Source organism: Drosophila sulfurigaster, chromosome 3 (assembly GCF_023558435.1).
Source record: "Drosophila sulfurigaster albostrigata strain 15112-1811.04 chromosome 3, ASM2355843v2, whole genome shotgun sequence".
Classification (NCBI taxonomy): Eukaryota; Metazoa; Arthropoda; class Insecta; order Diptera; family Drosophilidae; genus Drosophila; species Drosophila sulfurigaster.
The window spans coordinates 48600512-48620804 of NC_084883.1; the positions used below are offsets into that span (position 1 = coordinate 48600512).

The following is a 20293-nucleotide window of genomic DNA, read 5'->3' on the forward strand; positions in this document are numbered from 1 at the left end:
AGCAAAAAGCTCGACTATTTCCTGGCAATTAAAAACTAAAAACCAAATGCAAAGAAAAAAACAACGAGCTGTGGATTAAGCAGCTGAAAAATGCAAATTATTATTGAGTAGCGAACGCAGAGGGGGCCAGGTAAATGGCAAGCAGCCGGCAGGCAGGCAGCAGGTAACAGCAAATAGATGGCTAGAAAGGCAGTCAGCGGCGATATAATTAAATAAATGGCACAGCAAATAGACAATAACTGGAGAGTTGCTCTGGTTTGGAGCATCAGGCGGGGAGGCCGGGTGGGCGTAACCATGCCACAAATTCAATTAACGTGCGTCGACGGGCAAAAAAAAACAATAAAGAAAAAACTGAACTGAAAAAATGAAAACATAAAAAGAGGGACACAAAAAAAATTATCAAGAAACAAGCATATAAAAAAGTTTCAAGTGTAAAAAACGAGGTGTAAAAACACAGCGTGGCGAAAAAAAAAGTAAATCGTAAAAGCCAAACACCAAGCAACAACAACAACAACAACGAGCGCTAACATGGCCCATAGTCGAAAGAGGAGCAGTTTTTGTTTTTACGACTTCAACCGGAAGCTAAACGCGTTAAAAACTCGACTATACCAACAACAACCACAACCACAACAACAATATCAGTAAACAACACCAACAACAAAATTGACAGCGACAACAGCAAACAATCTACACCCAAAAGAACTGTTAACCGAGTCTTTAGAGATTGGTTAGATTGAAAGAGGCTTTGTCCATGCCTTTCGAGTTTGACTCTGCAATTAGATGTTAGTTGGCACTCGCACATAGGATTTTCAAAATGCATAAACTGAAATTATTAATAATAATAAAATCATATACATTTAATGACCCCTTAAAGTGCGTCTAATTGGTGAGAATAAATGCCATAAAAGATTGTCTTTAGCCGAGTCAAAAAATACAGCCAAGTGGCTTCTCCCCTACTTTCCTCTCTCTCTCTCTCTCTCTCTCTATCACAACTCCTCATCTCAACGTTCTCAAGCAGACAGAATGGGCACAAAAGCAACAGCAGCAGCAGCAAGACATAAGACATAAGACATTTATAGCATTACGATGGGCTGAATGTAGGGGGACGTTGATGGCAGCTAAAGAAGAGTGAGAGGGAGAGGGAGAGCGAGACAATCTCTGTCGCTGCTGTGGCACTTGGCTTTGACTTTGGCTTTGGCTTTGGCTCTTCACCTTCTTGCACCGCACATGAGGCGTTAATTAGAGTTTAAGCCGCCGCAACGGGTAACCGTTTTTTATTAGTTGGAAATGAAATTTCGCGCATTCAGAGACCAAATTGCAGCACACTAACAAGGAAAATGCTCGCAACACAAAAATAATTCATTGTTGGCCCACCTAAATTGGGTTAAGTCACAACAACTTCGCTCTGACAATATCTGGCACGAGAAGAAGTCTCAGCACAATTCTAGTCACCTCTCAGCTTTTCGTAAAGGGGTTTTTCAAGTGCTTAATGATACAGATCACTTGTTGTACATATGAATAGTAAAAGTTATATGTAAGAGCAATTTCTAAAAATTTGAGGATTAAACGGAAGAAATAAACTTATTAAGGAGCAGAGAAAAAATGTCAAGAAATCTATTAAACTTATATAAAATATCGTTGTTCATATAGATACTAAAAGTAGTCTTAAAAAACTAAGCATATTAATGTAGAAAGAAGATCTTGAATAATTGCTAGAAACAGGATCAGAATTTAATAAACGTATTTGGAAGTTATGTCATTAAAATGGGTTTATAATGTAAAGGTGAAAATGGAATTTATAAAAAAAATAAACTGCAAAGAATAACAATTTTAAAATTGTGGAAAAGTTTTCAAACTTTTCCAAGTTCCTGTTGTTCATATGAATAGTAAAATAAGTCTATAAAAACAGAATAAGAAAAAATTAATAAATAAGAAAAAATCTGTACAAAAAACTAATGAAACTTTTAAACTGCTTCAAAGCTATCGTAATCATCTTGCAATATTGTAGTATTTTTCTGATAAAATATGATTTATTTATTATATTAAATCTTGTATTTAATACTTCGTTTAATAGCAAAGAGAGTAATGGTTGCTACTGTCTTCGACTCAACTGACAAAATATATAATACTATGATATTAAAATGAACATACAATACATATGTATGCAACTAATAACTAAGAACAAATACATTGTTATTAACATAAGACAAATGTCTTTTGTTATGAACTTTAATTTGAAATGATAATTGTAATATTGTGAAAACTATTAAGTGGCGTTTAGAGGAAACTCAAATTCATTATTAGCGTTTAAAAGTAAATACCAATTTGAGAAAATTAAAAATATTAAACTGAAGAACCAAATATATTAAGAAGCAGAGACAAAATGTTTAAATCTTTATTATACATATATTATTTAATTATATGACATTAAAGTAAACATATGTAGTTAATAACATATTATCCGGTAAAGAGCAAATACATTGTTATTAACATAAAACAAATGGCTTTTGTTATAAGCTATGAATTATATTCTTAACTCTACTAAATGAAGACAATATGATTATTATTATTAGATGTCTAACAAATATCATTAAAAAGCAGTGCAAATTTAATGACCTCATCAAGGGCAATAAGCGAAAGAGCAAAAGGAAGTTAGCACATTGTGATTTCCAATCGAAATCGATACAGTTTGCTTTGATAAATAAATTTCAATCACAGTCTTAAATATATGCAAAGATATTTATTTAGGTAGTCTCGATATCCCTTGGACACCGCTTGACTTCCAGTTCAATTTCTCACCCGCTGTGCGTTAGCCAAGTTAAAGTTTTGCTGGGCAGTGGCCAAAAACTGCCAATAGGTACCATTCATTATGGCTGTGGCGAAAGTTTTGAATTTCAGCTAAATCATTTTTGCCTTAGCAGCTTCTGTTGCACATTTTGTTGGGCAACCAAGATGATGGCTAATTATTTATCTCAGGGATTTGCTAAGCTGCGTTGCTGTTGTTGAAGTGTTGTCTGCGCGTTCACATAGTCGTATATTTATGACTCGACTGCCTGACTCCGTTGACTCTCTTGACTTGACTTGACTTTGGCTCTGACTTCGACTACTGTGCTTCAAAACATATTGATTGATTAGCTGCTCCATGGCCGCTGGCTAAGATTTGCATGCTAGCAAACTCACAGAAGATTACACACATTTTCAGCTGCGTTTTCTATTTGAAATATTTTGATAGAGCGCTGACAATAGATCTAACTCTGGCAGCAGGGCGGCGACGGCAGCAGCAGCAGTAGAGGCAACAGCAGCTGGGTCATTAGAAGCGTACAGCACACCGAAAAGAGAGCTTTCTTTCACATCATTAAAAGTCAACAAAAACACAACACGTTGAAACAACAACAGAAATTAGACAACAACATGACAAAAGGCCAGCTAATAGTATCCGCTGTATAGAATCGGACGACCCCATCATCTTTGGCCATCTTTTTTAGTTGTTTATATATTTTGAATACCCGCTGCCCATAGGGTAGACGGGTATGATAAGTACCTCCAATGTGACTCCAGCACATGTACATATGTAACAAGCTGAATTAAGCTTCGACCTCATGAAGTATGTTTATTCTTGATCAGCGTTTGTCCGTCTGGCAAAAACGGCTTCAGAGGTATCCAGCTTCTATGGTATATTTCGAATGTAATAGTATATAGATATACCAAATAAAGCCCTTTAGTACTTCTTCGGGCTTAAGCTGCTTTTGTTGGCATTCTGGTATATTGGTATATTTTAAAATGTAATAGTATATCGATATACCAAATATAGCCTTCGGTATATTTTAGCTTTTTCTGTGTTAAAGCTGCTTGGCTCGGTAAACTGGTATATTTTGATTGTAATGGTATATCGATATACTAAATATAGCATTCAGTATATTTCAGTATATTAAGTTGGTATATTTTAAAAATAATACCTTACTTAAGAAGTCATTTTTATGGCACAAAAATGGATGCTGCTGACGAGACTTAAATGGTTGGAAGATAATCCGGTATATTCTGTACGCTATGGTATATTTTAAATGTAGTAGATTATCAGTACACTTAAAATAGCCAGAAGCATATATTAATATTTGTTCGGAACAATAATATATTGATTTGCTTTTAATGAAGATGAATAGCGGATATCTCAAAGTCGAGCACACTCGACTTTCTTGCTGGTCTCTTCTTCAGTATTTGGTATTTAGTATGGGTTGCATGTTGTTTGGTTCTATGAAAATTTCTTCATTTCGTTGGCCACTTTTACTACACTAATTAGCCACGATTTGAGCCACTGACATGCAACAGCGACAAATGCTGTGTGTGTGAGTGTGAGTGTGAGTGTGAGAGAGGGGAAACTGCAAAATTAGGGTGCCCCACAGGTTGAGGCGCTTATGAATTTAATTGCTCAACATTATGATGGCAATGGGGCCTTATCAATTTTTTCCGGCTCAACTCAACAATAATTACGCGTATTCTTAATATTGTTTTTTTTTCTTGTCTTCTTCATTTCTTTACTTTGCTGCAAAGTTTTATTTCATCTTTTGGGTGCCGTCTCTTCCACAGGAAGCTGGGAGCGATTTCACCTGTTGATGCCAACTCTTTTTTTGTAACTTTATAACTTGGCGTTTTTGCCTTAGAAAGTGAAATTTTTTAACGGCACTTTGTAATTTGCCTTGCGCCCCCCTTCGGCTGTTTGATGATGAGTTTTGTGCTCTCAGTGCTCAATGCACACAGATGATAAGACATTAATCTGTGCCATTAGAGGGCCGCCTCGATGTTTGTTATTGATTTAAGTTGATAAACAGTTTCGCAAATACTGAATGCCAAAGTAGACGATGATTCGTAATGTGTTTGCTCCAACTGGAGCAAGGGCGAGAGAGTGAAAGTGACGACGAAGATACAAACTTCTGTTTTTCAGAGGCCGGACGTATGTCTGGGAGAGTTTGCTGCGGTGTGAAGTGCTATGATGGTTGTGGAGTATCATATGCGAAAATCGGCATAAAAAGCTTAATGGATTTTCAAGCATGCAATGTGATAACGAATCTCTTGATTGCCCCCCAGCAATAAAATGCATTAATAAAGCAATAATAATAACAACAGCAATAATCATAACAAAAGAATGTGACTTTCTTCACGTTGGACCCTATAATAGTCGCGAGTTATATGGCATGAATTTATGAACTAGTTATTAGGTGAATGGACTGATCTGCGGATAAGACATTAATCTTGTCATGCCAGCGAAATTCGCAGTATATAAATAAACGATAGAACAGAGAATGAATGCTAAGAAGCAACCCATTTTTTGACATGTTATTTATAATGAAATAATTTGATAACTATTTGCATAAATTGTCTCTAATAAATTGAGCTTCAGCCTTAGCATCAATCTTCCTTTTTTGAATAAATTTTCTTCCACAAATTGAGCTTCAACCTTAGCACCAATCCACCCTATTCTTCTTATTTGTACAGCGTATTTTGTGGTAATCGCATAGTGCAATGTAAAGTCATCAGCGATGCGCAAAGAAAGCGATAGACTTACAAATCATGCATAACACGAAATCAACAACAACAAATAATAAGAAAGAAAAAAAGCCATTGAAAAATCCACATACAACTTCATATGTACAAATAATCTCACAACCACATTTGCTGCACATGCAGATGAAATTGAAAGTAAGATCCGAGAGCGCTCGACTCTTCAAAGAGATGCAAGTCGATTATTTTCTAATTACAAAAGCAAAACTCTCCTCATTCAATTCGTCACGGCCTGCACTGAGGCCGCGTCAGCAGCACATTCAATCTGACAGCAGAAAAATTTTCCAATTTCAATTCGAAATGATGATGATGATGAAGTCGGGACGTGCTGAAGAAGGTGTTAAGTATGCAAATGACAGGGCATACAACAAGTTGTACAACATGTACATGAGCACAATAATGAATGGGTGATAACAACAGTTATGTTGTAATATTTACAAGGCATCTATCTAACTCTTCTACACATGTACATATGTATGTAGGCGTGACGAGTCTGAGCTTTGCCGCTAACCAATCCAATCGAATACGTTGCAATACGAAAGCGAGCGGTAAAAGTGCGCGCGCCATGCGATTTGACCCCAAAGAAAACTGAAGTCGTATCCAAAATCCAAATCCAAAAGCCAGCCAAAGGCAAAGGCGAAGATTCGCATCTTTTTTTTGGGTTTTTTATTTTTGTTGTTTTTTTTTTTTTTGTTACTTTTACATGTGCGCCGCTTGTACTTTCTCTACTTAGAGTTTAGCTGGTAAACGCGGTTTTTCATCTTGTCTTCTTTGTTATTTTTTGATACCCTTGAAGAGGGTATTATAATTTCATCAGATGACAAACAGAGCCAAGTGATACGCTGTAAACTGCGTTGACAGCGACAAGTGGAAATTCCTACAAAATATGATTAAAATAATATGAAATAATTTCATCATAGACTAGTAGAAGTTACTATAAAAAGTAGTTTTATCTTAGAATATCTTTAAGTTGTCTATTCTCTCAGTTTCATCAAATGTCAAATAAAGCCAAGTGATGCACTATATACTGACAGAGACAAGTGGAAATTCCTACCAAATATGATTAAATTTATTTCAAATATGTAATTTGAAGTTATGTCAGTACAAACTACTATAAAAAGTAGTTATATCTTAGGGCATCCTTTAGTCGTATATTCCCTCAATTTCATCTTATCAGCTGACAGAGTCAAGTGAAAATTCCTACAAAATATGATTCAAATTATATAAAATAGTTTTAAGATAGACTAGTATAAATTACTATCAAAAGTAGCTATATCTTAGAGTATCTTTGAGTCGTCTACTTCCTCAGCACAATGTTCTCACATTTTGTGTTTGTTTTTTGCAGTTTGTTGCCTTGCCTTTTTGGCCGCGCCTAATCGAAACTTGTGCCCAATCTGGCCCGAGAGGTCCCCGGCCAAAAGAGAGATGATCAGGCACGCTTCCATCGTGATATTAATGAGCTGCTAGGAGGCCGTGTCTTCTAAGTTGCTAAGGAGAAGAACAGCAGCAGCAGCAGCAGCAGGAGGAAAAGTGGAGGGTAGAAAGAGCTTGGCAGGCAACAACTCTTTGATGTTGTAATTAACTCTCATTAGAGGCAGTCGCAATGGCAGTCTTAAGATCTGTGTCTCTCAATCTCAATTGGTGTCTTAGTTGTAGTCTAAAGGTTTTTTTTGGGGGGGTTTCACTTTCGCTATGGCAATATCAACAAAACTGTTTAAGTGTGCTATATTTAAGTATTTACTTGCACAACAGAGAGAAACAGAAAAAAAACGGCAACAAAGAGACAAAGCAAAACTAAAAGCCAAATAGACTTTAAATCTCGCACGAGTTTTTTTTTTCTTTCGGTCATGCGAATTCGTTTCTTCTAAAGGCGCGTTGATTGTTTGTGCTTTGGTTGTTGCTGTTACTTTTTGTTGATTCCCCCTCCCAAATAAAGTGAGGCCAAAATACAAAACTAACTGCCCAGGGTATGGCTAGACAAACGATCATGGGAAAACAAACGAGCAGCAAGAAAGACACTAAGAAAGACGAGAGACAAGAAGGGAAATTGCTGCCAAAATCCATTGCCAATTTCGAGCAGTTGACCAAAGAAAGTAACGCTTATCTGCCACAATCCCGCTGAGCAGCGGCGGCAGCTCCCGCCAGCGAGCCAAAAGTGGGAGACGCGAGTCTCCATTTGGCTCTTCAAATTGAATGCGTGCTCAAGTGACCTGCTGAGTAATTAATGACAAACAACGCTGCAAATTAAAATCCATCCTTTTGACAACTTTTCGCAACCACACAGAGATGTGAGCGTGAGTGGAGAGATGCGATTCAAATCATGAAAATAATACGTGATCAGTTTTTAATGGAATTTTTTGAACGTGAACGGAATAAGATCTTCAAAAAGGCGTGTTTCTTAACTTAAATAAGAAATTGATGGCATAAATGAAACAGAAAATTTGGAGTATTTGAATCTTTTTAAGATGTATTTCAACTTGAATTTAAAGATTGATATCATTTGACTGGCATATACAAGAAAAGTACAGCCGAAGGTGCTCAAATGTGAAATACTCACAATACGTTCTCAATTACGGTATTACGATAGAAATTTACATAATTAATATACCAAGAAATAGAGAAATATACATGTACATATGTAGTACATACCAAATCAATATACCGATAAATATAATGACGTACTATTATACCGAAAAAACACTGACATATGCCCAAAATATTTATATAACGGGTATTCAAATTTAATACCAAATGAATATACTGAAAAAATACTGGCATATACCCACATGTGTTTTCAATATATTTTTATAAGGGCATACAAATTTAAAAATATTTGTGAAGCATGAAATTTATAAATGAAATCCACAATAAGCTTATACAAACTTACGATCTTATGTCTTAAATTTGAAGCAATATTTGTATATTTTGGCATAATCCGAAAGTTCAACAAAAACATCAGAAGTGGGATTATTTTCTATTTATTTCATGAATAATGAATTTGGTGCATGTTAAATACAACTTAATGTAAACATTTGCCATTGTTTTGCCATGCCTTAAAGATATTGTAATTACTTTCTTGTGTCGCATCGTGTCGTGTTGTGTCGTGAGTGTGAGATCATATTATATTTCGAGTAGATGCTCAACTCGAAGCTGAGAGCTATTGAAATTGTTTTTGGGCATTATTTGCTGCGCGGCACTCGACCAAAAAACTTTCGGCGAACTTTCGTTGTTAATTAGCTAAATCAACAGAGTAAACAGAAACCCGCAACAATTTTGTGCGTTAAACTCGCTCATATCCTGTTCATAATAATATAATAATTGCAATTGTTTAGCCAACAAATGATCTCCGCTAGAAGAAACTCGCCAACTTTCCATTTCCCTAAATACAGCTGAAGTCAGCGCGAGTTTATAAGAAGAGAAAGAAGTAAAAAAAGAAGTAGAAAACTAGCAAAGACTTTGGCCAGGCAACCAAAAAAAAAACAAAAAAGGGAAAAATATAATTTAGGTGCAGTGAAAATCAAGCTCATCACACGGCAGCAGCAAACAGTCAGTCAGTCAGTCAGTCCCATCCTCAGAGAGGTACTTTTCTTTAATTTCCCATATTTTCCATAGCCATTTGCTATGACAGAAATGATGATGATGATGCTGATGATGTTGATGCATGCGCCTTGGCAGCCCATCAACTTTTTGGTTGGTGTTGAAGTTGAGTCGGAGTTGCGAGTGTCGGAGTTGAAGTTGAACCTGGACGAATGCCAGTTGCCATGACATTATCAACGTGCCACCAGCAACTCTCGACAACGTGGCAACAGCTACTGCTTGCTGCTTGCAACGTGACATGTGTTGCAGCTGCCTCAGAGAGAGAGTGGGAGAGAGAGGGGGGAGCAGACTTAGGAGTGCGGTTAATGTTGCTGTGCCACGCCATCGCCAAGCTAACAATGCAGTTGCTTCCATCTCTCTCTCCACCGCTGTTTGAATAATTCAATGCATATTCAGAAATGGCAATAACAATTGCTTTAAGCCAACGCGGCTTGCAAATAACAATTTTAAATACATTTTTAATGAACTCGTTAAAATCATTAAAATGAATTGCAACCAGGTGGCAAGTTGACGAAGTTGCATGCCACACTGCGCTATGCTTTGTGTGGTCTCCTCCATCTGACTGACAGTTAACACACTTGCCACATGCCACATTTATTAGCATATTCACACACAGCCTCCTAATCTGATTAGTCAAGTAATTACAGTCAAACTCAAGCAAACGATAATTGCACTTGAAAACTCATACGAAATTCATGTCGCAAAGCTTTAAGGTCCGAGATGAGGTATTTAAACATAAATTGCAGCATTGCTGCCATCCATTTGGATATTAAAATGACAAGCGAAGCGAACAACAAAAACAACACAAAACAACAAAGCAAAGCAAGATGCTAACAAATGTCTGACAAACTTACAGTTTCCCTGGACAGTCCTTCAAAGCTGGTTTGAACTATGCAAATTGGTTGCGAAAAGTGAAAACGCTGAATTTTAAAATTGCAATGAACTTTAATTTACACTCTCTTAATAACCAAAGTTAACAAACATAAAGGAACACACAATAAAATAACAAATATGTAATAAAATATACAATATGATAAATATTTAAATCTGATTTAAAAAAAAACAAAATAATTCAAAGCCGAAATTGAATGTGAGAACAATAATAATATATGTACAATATATGCAAATATATACACTATGGAATTTCATTCTATTTTTGATTTTTATCTGCATTTCAGTATGATCAAACTAGTGTTAGTATAATACTCAAAATATTTTCATATTACTTTTAACACAAAGTAAAAAGTTGCATTAAATCCCGAAATTTATTCGATCCCTAAAGTTTAAAAACAATCAATATATTCAAAACCTTTAGAATTGCAATTTATACTGTAGCATGTGGAATGATTTTTTCTATATCAGATTTGATTAGATCCATTTTTTGTAATAAGAAATTGTCTTTGATATTATAGTAAAATAATTATAATAATAATGGATTCATTTTCATTTATATCCCCAAAAATAGTTTCAGTTTGTATTTTAATTACTATTTTACCGTCTATCGACATATCGTGAAACTTTACGTTTAATAATCTGAAGCATCGTACTTCGGAAGGTTTAAATCGATTTATCGATTCCTGGGTTCCTGGGTTAGACACATCTTATAGTGTGAAGTGCTTGCTTTCGAAAAATGCACAAAACTTAGACTTATGCCTAAAGATGTTTAATACAATTTAAGTTTAAGTTAAATAACTGCGAAGAGTTTTTAATGCTCTTTCTACATTTATTTAATTCGTATTTAATCCTTTAGTTACATTGATTTAATTGTATTAAACATCAACATAGATTTTAAATTTTAGATACTTGTTGTGAAGAGCATAAATTATAAACGAAATAAAGTACAGTTTAAAATTTACGACAGTTGTTGTAATAAAAATAAAGTAGAATATATATTAAATTGTTGTAAACAAAACTTTAACTTCAAGAAAATGGAATTACATGTCAAAAAGAGTAAAATGAAAATAGCGTATTTTTTTTTAAATAAATGCAACAAGCTTCGTCCCTTCTAATCACTGTCGAAATGCATTATTCTCTCAACCTTCTGTTGGGTATAGAGCAGAAGAGTAATCACCACAAAAATGACGAGTCTACAACAACTACAGCAACAAAAACAGCAACAACGATGAGAGCAGAGAAGAGAGCATCCCACACTTTAGTCGAAGTTTCCACTACACAAAGTGGCCACTGAGGATGCTCGAAGGCGTCTGCACTGGGGGTAATTAAGAGCGTGGGATGACGGAAAACCACTGAACAGCTCTTGAAAAATATGCGCAAAAAATGCAAAAATAAAGAGCAAAAAAAAAAAAAAAGTAAAAAGTAAAATCATGAAATATGTGAAACATGCCTCAAGCTGCAAACCAATTTCAATGGAAGACGACACAGTTGCAACCGAAGCCGAAGCTGGAGCCTGAGAATCGGGGTCAGAAAAAACACTTTCATCGTTTTTGAAGCCGAAGAATTTATCAAAGGCAATTTGCGTGTTAGCATAAGAATGCAAGTAGAGGAACTGAAATCGAGCAAGATATGATAAGACAGATTGGAAATTGTATTATTTAATTAGCATATAAACGAGCCTCGTCGACAACAAACCCAAAAAAAAAAGTAAAAAAGTGACTAACACAACAAGCCAATAGCAACAAGTTCTGAGGCACAGTTACAAAAAATGCAAATGCGTGTTGGCGACGACTCGAGTCGAACAACGATGCGAGATTCGAACACAACAAAGATTAGAGACAGAGGACTGAGCGAGAGAGCCGACAAACAAAAGATTCCCATTTGCCAGTTGATGTCTATGGTATGGTTGGTTCTTTGGCCATGATGATTCTTTTCCTGGGTTGTAGGTCATACTTATAGCGTTTGACACCTTTCTTGGCTCTCTGCTCTTAACTCTTGGCATAACTGTGAGGCCACCACTGACCCACAAATGGAGCACAACACACACACACACACACGATTCTATAGAACAGCTCTCCAACAGCAAACAGCAAACTGCATCGACGGGCGTTTTACATAACCAAATATGTAAGTAGAAGTACTCGAGACTCGTAACGACTATTACGGGTACTCATCATCATGCCTGCTAGCCATTCATATTGTAATTTTTCCACAACAGCATGAATATACTTGCTATAAAAAAAAGCTGTCCAGCCAGCCAGCCTGAGCTGCATAACTGCCCAACTGTGGCTAACTGTGCGTATGCGCAATGCTTTAAAACTGGCACAGCAGAACGTCCCACAACAAAAAAGGGAAATGCATTGAGAGAAATGCGAGTGGATAAAGCTATTGTAACTTAATATTGGTCTTTGAAATTTGTGAGATGAAAATAAAGCATACAAATTTTCTGTTATACAAAGTAATTCATATGAAATACTTCTGTGTCTTTATATAAACTTTCAGAATAGATTAAAATAACGAGTGTTTGAAAAAATACCAATAAAATGTAACAAACCATTTTCGCATAAGGAATTCTTTTAAAAAGCTAATAGCTGAAGAATTGAAAACTATAAAAATGTTAATTAAACTATAATAAGTAATAAAGTATGTGAATTATTATAGAAGTAATCTGCTTTGCATATACTAGTATAAAGATAATCTTTGAGTATATCCTAAAATAAAAATTACCAGAACAAATGACACTCACTTAATAAAAAGATAGTAAAGACTATTAATTACTATTAAAGCTAATAAATGGATAATAAGAATGATTAAGAATCAAATGAATACAAAACCTATAAATGTAAATTCTTTTGCTAATGAAGCATTTGAGAAGTGATAAAAAAGCATTAAAATATCAAGAAAAATTATTTCCATATTAAAAACGTTTAACCAATGATTGGATAATATAAATAAGAAGCCATTAAATAAATACAAAAACCTATAAATATTAAAACGTTTTTTAACAGTTATACTCTGTCTAAAGACATTCACCTTAATCATTCCCTTAAATATCAATTTCTAATAAAAATAAGCCTTAAATAAATCAATTATTAGCCTATAACCATATATATTAAAAAATCTTTTCCAATTACTTTCCGTTTAGCCTCAGAATGAAATTGTAATATTAAAATGCCAACAAAAACTTTCAGCACATTAAGTAATTATCTTAATAGGATTAAAAAAATGACATTCAAATATAAAGATGAGTATTCTAAAAGAAGAACAGTGAATAATTAGCTTAATATAAATGTAGTTCCTTTCCAAAACCTCTAAGCACTTCTCGCAAACTTCCCAGCTCTTAAATGTTAATAAGAAGTTCTTAGAAAACACCAAAAAGACCTCTCAATCCAGTAGTGTCATTAGAAATGCTTAAAATGGCAACTTTTCTACTATGCTTGAGCAACCTAATTGAGACTGAAGTAATTCGTTTCGTTAAGTGCATGAGTTGAAAGATAGAATTTGCACTTTGTGGCATGATAACAGCAATTGCAATTGGCATTGCAACACCCGCAAACAAAGGCCAACAACTTTATTCTGTTTGCAGTCACAGCTGAGCAAAGAGAAGGGAATTCGGGGGCGGAGGAACAGAGGGAACAGAGAGATGCGTGTAATCTTCTAGCGGTTGTAGCCCAAAAAAATAACAGAAGAAAGAAAAAATTCAGCTCATTTGCGCTGTCACTTTGCTGGATGCTCGTGGATGGAGGTGATAACTTTCAACGGTTTCACGTTTGAAATTGGCTTGAAGCTGCTGCCGCTGATGTTGCTGCTGCTGCTGCTGATGTTGCTGCCGCTGATGTTGCTGCCACCCGACCCTGCCTGCAGCTGCAGTCTGTGGGAAATTAATGAATTAAGAGACTCGCTGGCGGTAAGAAAAAACAAAAACAAAAAATGGAAATAAGTAATGCTCACATTACATTAGCGGCAGACGCTGATGTTGCTGCTGTTGTTGTTGTTGCTGCTGTTGTTGTTGTGTTTTAATGTTGCTGTTGCTGTGGCAGTTGCTGCCAAGTGGCAGGAGGCGACTTTAACTCATTTCCACGACACTCAAATGAGCAAAATTATTGCGGTTAAGTACGCGAACGTAAAGATTTTTCCGACGCGCAGTTGAAAAATCGGAAAGTAAGCAAAAGAAAAGTCTTGTTAGAAAAAAAAGGCAGAAGAAGTCAAAGTCAAAGTCAGAGACTGAGACTGAGGAAGATTGCAAAGCAAACGTCGTCGAGGGAATTTTTGCGAGCCTTGGCAGTCGAATCGAATCGCGAATCGCGGCAGATCGTGAATTAAATTTAAACTGCACAGAAATACAAAATAAATAAAAATGGGACAAGTGAGCGCGATGTGGTGTGGAAATTATAGGGAAGAGGGCAACGTTGCCGCAGCTCTCTCGTTGTCTCTCGTTTCGCATCTCGTGTTGCAGTGTCATTGATAGGCCGCAAGAAGAAAACGCGAAGCAAACCAAGCCAAAAGCGATGCGATGCGAAGAAAGAAATCAACATGATCAAGCATTGAGCTAACGATACGCCAACACAGCACAGCACACAGCAGGCGGTAGATGCGACCAAATTGGCACATTAGACAAATTGTTGCTGACAGACGAGTGACGAGGGGAAAACATCTCAATAACCCAACTCGATTGAATGCAAAACAAACTGCAACTGAAGATCATAAATTGAATATATTTCCACAAAACCGCAAGAGTCTCGAAAGCAAAGCAAAGCAGCAGTCAATCCATCAATCAGTCAATCCATCAGTCGTCGCGCTCAGTCATTGAGCGAGTCAGAGGTGCGATCAAATGTCAGGGCTTAAGAGACCTCGACAAACCAAAGCGAGAGGAGCAGTCAGCAAAGTCATTTAACAATGCCGCACAATTTAAGCCATCATTGACCCATTTTTTTGCCACTTGGGGAATGCCTCCAAACTCCACTCCAGATGCTGCTGCTGTTCATGTTCGGTTGCTGTTCTTCTCTTGTTGTTTCGTTATGCGATCTGGACTCGACGAGTGTCGCCATTTAATTGGCCTCTCGAAGGAGTCAAGCAGCCAAGCAGAAGCTTGCCAAATATGTCGCAGTGACTTTGACACTTTTTGGCCGTGTCTCTAAAGCTGCGTAACTTTTCTTTTGTCATCTTTGCTCTATTGTGAGAATGTTGTTGTCGTCATGCGCTTTAATTAAATTTTGTTTTGGCTTCAGTTTGTTTTTTCGTCGTATTCTGTAATGTCATCGCCGGCTTGACTTAGACGAAGCTCTATTGTGCGCCAGGTTTGACTTCGCCCGCTTCTTTCACTCACATGTGATGTCACTCACTCGCTCACAAAAAAAGAAGAGAAAAAAACCGGCTAGCTTGGCCATTTGAAGTTCATGGCAACACACACACATACACACACATAATTACAAATTCATTTGGCACAATTATGCGGCACAGTTGCAGCACGCCAACAACATCTCAGGCAACGACACACATTTAATTGCATTTGGCAAACGAGCGCAACAAGTGCCACGAGATTGCCACAAGAGTCGTCTCCAGCTAAAAATATAAAAAGACACACAGAACACGCAACAAGCACAGACGCTGCATCCAAGAATAAGCAAAAGAATCCGCATCTTTCCTCCGAGTTCGAGTTCGAGTCCGAGACAATTCCAACGCATGAAAATTGCTGCCTAGGCACTAAATTAAAAGCTTAATGCGTTCCCCAGCCCCTCATCCCAGTTTGGCCAAGATTCCCAATTCCCCCCCAGCAGCAACCGCCAGCAAACAGCAGGCAGCAACAGTTGCAACTGCAACCGGGAGAGACCATTCATTGGTGTTTTCTGAAATGTTTATTCTGCAACACTTGGCACGATTTTAATTTGCTTTTAGTGCTGTAATTCATTTTGAAGCCAACTGATAAATGGAAATGAGCACAATTAGTCGTGGGGGGTGTTACGCCTTCTTCTTCTTCTTCCTCTTCTTCCCCTTTTCCTTCTCCTTGACTTCGTTTCCCCCTTAATTCTCTGCACAGATTGCATCTGTTTGCCCATTTCAAGCTCACTGACTGCCAACGCTCCAACTGGTTCATTGGATACCAGTTATCTTATGGAAATCTATTAATTTAATCGAGATAAACCGGATAAATACGCAGCGAGTGTGTTAATAAATAAGCAAAGGAACTATGAAAATGAAGAATACTCCGCAGATAACTTTGCCTGCGATATCTGCTGAGAACTGAGAGTTGGGAACTGGGAACTCAGAACTGGGAAGTGGGATAAGCACTTTAAACTAGCGTGCAATTTGTAACTCTAGTCGAGAAACGCATTTTTCATTTCGATTCGAGTTTTACAAATGCTTCGGAGTATACGAAAGTTAACGTATTGGAGGAGAAAATTAGAACTGAAATTAATATGGATTAATATTGCGGCTGATAAAAGTAAAATCATTCAGCAGACATAATAAATATATATATTTTTTTTTGTTATTTTAAAGATAATAAGAAATATGATTGAGAAAAATGAAGAGAAACTTAGGAGCAAAATGAATATGAATTAATAATGCGTCTGAGAAAAGTAAAATATTTCAGCCGACATTATAAAAAAAATATATTTCTTATTTTCACCATAATAAAAAAAATCTTTTGTATTCAAAGTTGATTTCTTATTAATAATAAGTGATAATAAAAGAAGAATTTTTTTTACAAATCGTACCGAATTAACAAAGCAAAAAATACAAAAATATATACCGAAGGTTATACGTATTTGGTATATAGATATACTATTAAAAGCAAACAAACATACCAAAAAAAAAAAAAAGTAAAAATGTACTGAAGGTTGCATTTGTTATAAAAATATATACTAAACCAAAACATTGAGGTATTACATACATACGGAATAAATAGAAATATGCAGAAGGCTACTTTTGAAATCTAAACATTGCGATATTAACATTAAAATATTCCAAGTTAATATACTGAAAAAACATACATATTCACAAAGCTATACAGAAAATTTTCAGGAATTATAAAGACAGTAGTATATCAAAATTTAACTCTTTTAGAAAATATAATAAAGAATATAACTCACACAATAATATGACAGAACTTTTGTGTCTCAGACTAATGAGAGAATATTCCAAAAAAAAGAGAATTACATCATAAACATAAAACTGCTTTATCAATGGACATCAAACTTCGCCTTGTAAATTTCACTCAACTATGCAAAGTTTAATCAAACTGCAGTCAATTTATTTACTACATTGGCTCATTAAAAAGTTTAATGCATGTACATAAAATTGAATTACAACTTTATCCTAGGAAACTAGAAAGCACTACTGTATAATAAAATTACCAAAGCCATAAAGCTATTTGTAAACATTAATCGTTGTAAAAGTAATTAAAACAAAACTAGCTTCGATAAAGCTTAAAAATGTTATATATGAAAAGTTGAAGTTTAAAAAACGAAACGAATTACAAATAATCCTTTAACGATAAAACAATTTCCACGTAAAATAAACTTCTTGCATAAAACAACTTCTTTTCGTTACAACTCGATTAAATAAACTTTTAGCAAAAAACAACTGATATTTTGTTACAACTATATTAAATAGCAAGCTGCTGTCTCTTTAAATTTCAACGTTTACTTTTGCCAAGTTAAAATGGCTTTTAAATGAAATTAAAGAAATGCGCAGTTGGGGAGAGAGATTTAAGAACGTTCTTTAACTAGGCAAACAAAATTGCTAGTTAAATTTGAGAGATTCAATTTGCAAGCTAAGCAATTACTTAGGCTCAGACTGAGTTAAGTTGAGTTGCCAAGTTGAACTGACCAGCCAACCAACCAACCATCCATCTGTCTCTTCGTCTGTCTGAGGCATTATGCAACGAGTTAGACACATCAAATGGCCACTGGTTGGACCTGATTGTTTCAACACCGACTGAGCAAAGTGGACGAGTCAACGAACCTGTGACAGCTGGGCGCAAAAGCTGTCCATCAAAAAAAAAAAAAAAAAATACAAAAAAAGAGGGAAGCAGGCGCACCGCAACCACAATCATGCAACGGTACCAAAGTATAAACCCAAATGGAACATTAAAAGAACAAGTTACGAAAGCGGTCCAAAAACAACCAAAAAAAAAAAAGTAAAACAAAACGACGTAAGAGTTAGTTAACAAATGAAGTTAAAACACCGCCAGGCAGTAGCGGCATTTGCCACGAGAGCATTTAAAAATTTCCCAGGAGCAAAGGCGGAGGGAGGCGGGAGAAGAAGAATAATCTGTTGGGGGCGCCGCTAATGAGCGTCAAGCGGTGCAACGTGCCGCCAAGGGGCATCTGGGCATCGGCATTGCCATCGAAGACATCATAAACAGCTAATAGACGCGTGCAGCGACAACTTGATTAATTGAAACTAAATGGCCCAGCGGCAAACAACAGTCAGTCAGGAGGATGCAAACTACAGCCACAATAGCAAATACATTTGCTGCGTGCCTTGCAACAATTACAAAACGGCAGTTGCAGTTGCAGTTGTTGCAGGAAATGCAAACGCAATGCAACAGGCGCAACTTGGTCACAATTAAGCAAATGACAAATGACATCAAATTGCCATGCAAAATGGCTGAGAACAGGCGCCGGGGCCAGAAGCATGTCCAGACTTAATTGTGCAACCAACAACAGCAACACACAGCAGACAAAGTGTTGCACACGGTCATTGATCGCTAGCAGCAGCAGCAACATTCCAAGCGACTCTCTTCTCCGTTAGAAGTTGCGCAGTTTTAATAAATTTAAATGTGGCCAACAACAATGCAAAGCAATGCAATCATTTAAACGGCAACAACAATTGGTAATTGAAGCAGACGCAAGTTATGCGCAGCAGCAACATCAGCAACAGCAGCAACTGTGTTGCAGATGTTGCTGTACTTAAGCTTATCACTAAATTTGTTGCGCTGCCGCCGCGTGGATAACGTGGCGAGATCTTGCATAATGCACAGCAGCAACAGCAACAACAGCAACCATTGCAGACGCTGTAACTGTACTTGCAACGCGATGCGGCATCAACTTTCGCATTACACAAATAACATCTAATAATAGTAATAATTCAAATTAATTTCGCACCCAGCTACAAAGTGGCAACTATTTGAAATCATTATGTGATAAAGATGGCCAGCAACAGCAGCAACAACAGCAGCGAAGATGCCAGCAACAACAGTTGCTGCTGCGGCTTTATCGCTGGCTAAAAAATCAGCTGCAATTTGCAAAAAAAGAGCGGAATCATTTGCACTATTAAAATAAAAATGAAGACAAAACTTGCAGATAAAGCGAAAATAGAAATAAGAATTTGCAATGCAACAACAACAACAACCAAAGCTGAAAGCCAATAAAGCGTTGCAGCAGCAGCCACAGCAGAAGCAGCAGCAACAATTGCTAGGAAAAAGTGCAGACGCCGCAGCGGCAACAAAAATTACCGCCAAAGACCAAAAGATCAAACTGCAGGGAAATAAACAACAGCAACAGCAACAACAACCACTGCAGCAGCAGCAACATCGGCAGCAGAAGAAAAAGCAGTTCCAGCAACACAGCAGCAACAATGGCAAAAAGCAGATTGCCATTGGCACTTGAGCAGCAGCAACTTCGTGCAGCATCTCTTTCTCTCTCTCTTTCTATAACAAAGTGTCCATCTCTGTCTCTCTCTCGCTGTCTCTGTCTTTTCATCAAGTCTTGAGTCTATGCAAAAGTTGCTCTTGGCAGCAAATGCTAAACAGTCGCTGGCTAAAAGGGCCACTGCCAAGCTTTTCATTGCTGGTAAAGTTCAAGAGTTGCTCTTGCCATAGATGTTGCTGCTGCTGCTGCTGCTGCAGTTGCTGCTGTTGCAACTGGCAACTGGCAGATGATCGCAACGCTCGCATATTTTATGCCACAAAAAGAATGCAGACGCCGCCGCCATTGCGTTGCATATGCATAAAGATAAGACGAAGAAAGTTGCCAGTGAATAGTTGCAGCAGCAACATTTGGCCACGCAGCAGCAGCAACAACAGCAACAGCTGCTGCTGCATCTAGTCACCCACTCACTAAGGAAAACGGCAAACTTCACCCACGATTTGCATGTGTGTCAACTGCGAATAGAACCGCAATTCGAGTTGCTAATGAAGCGCCCAAAGTCATGTCAACAGCAAACGCAGACGGCGAGGCGGCTGCAATTAGGGCCCCTTAAAGAAAGAAAAACCCTGCCACATGCCACAAAATTATAGACA

General features: G+C 36.9%; 1 protein-coding gene across 1 annotated transcript in view; it reads right to left on the reverse strand.

Moving 5' to 3' along the window:
- Positions 1-20293, reverse strand: part of LOC133845185 (elongation factor-like GTPase 1) — an 88798-nt gene that overhangs the window by 31351 nt on the left and 37154 nt on the right. The window lies entirely within an intron of this gene.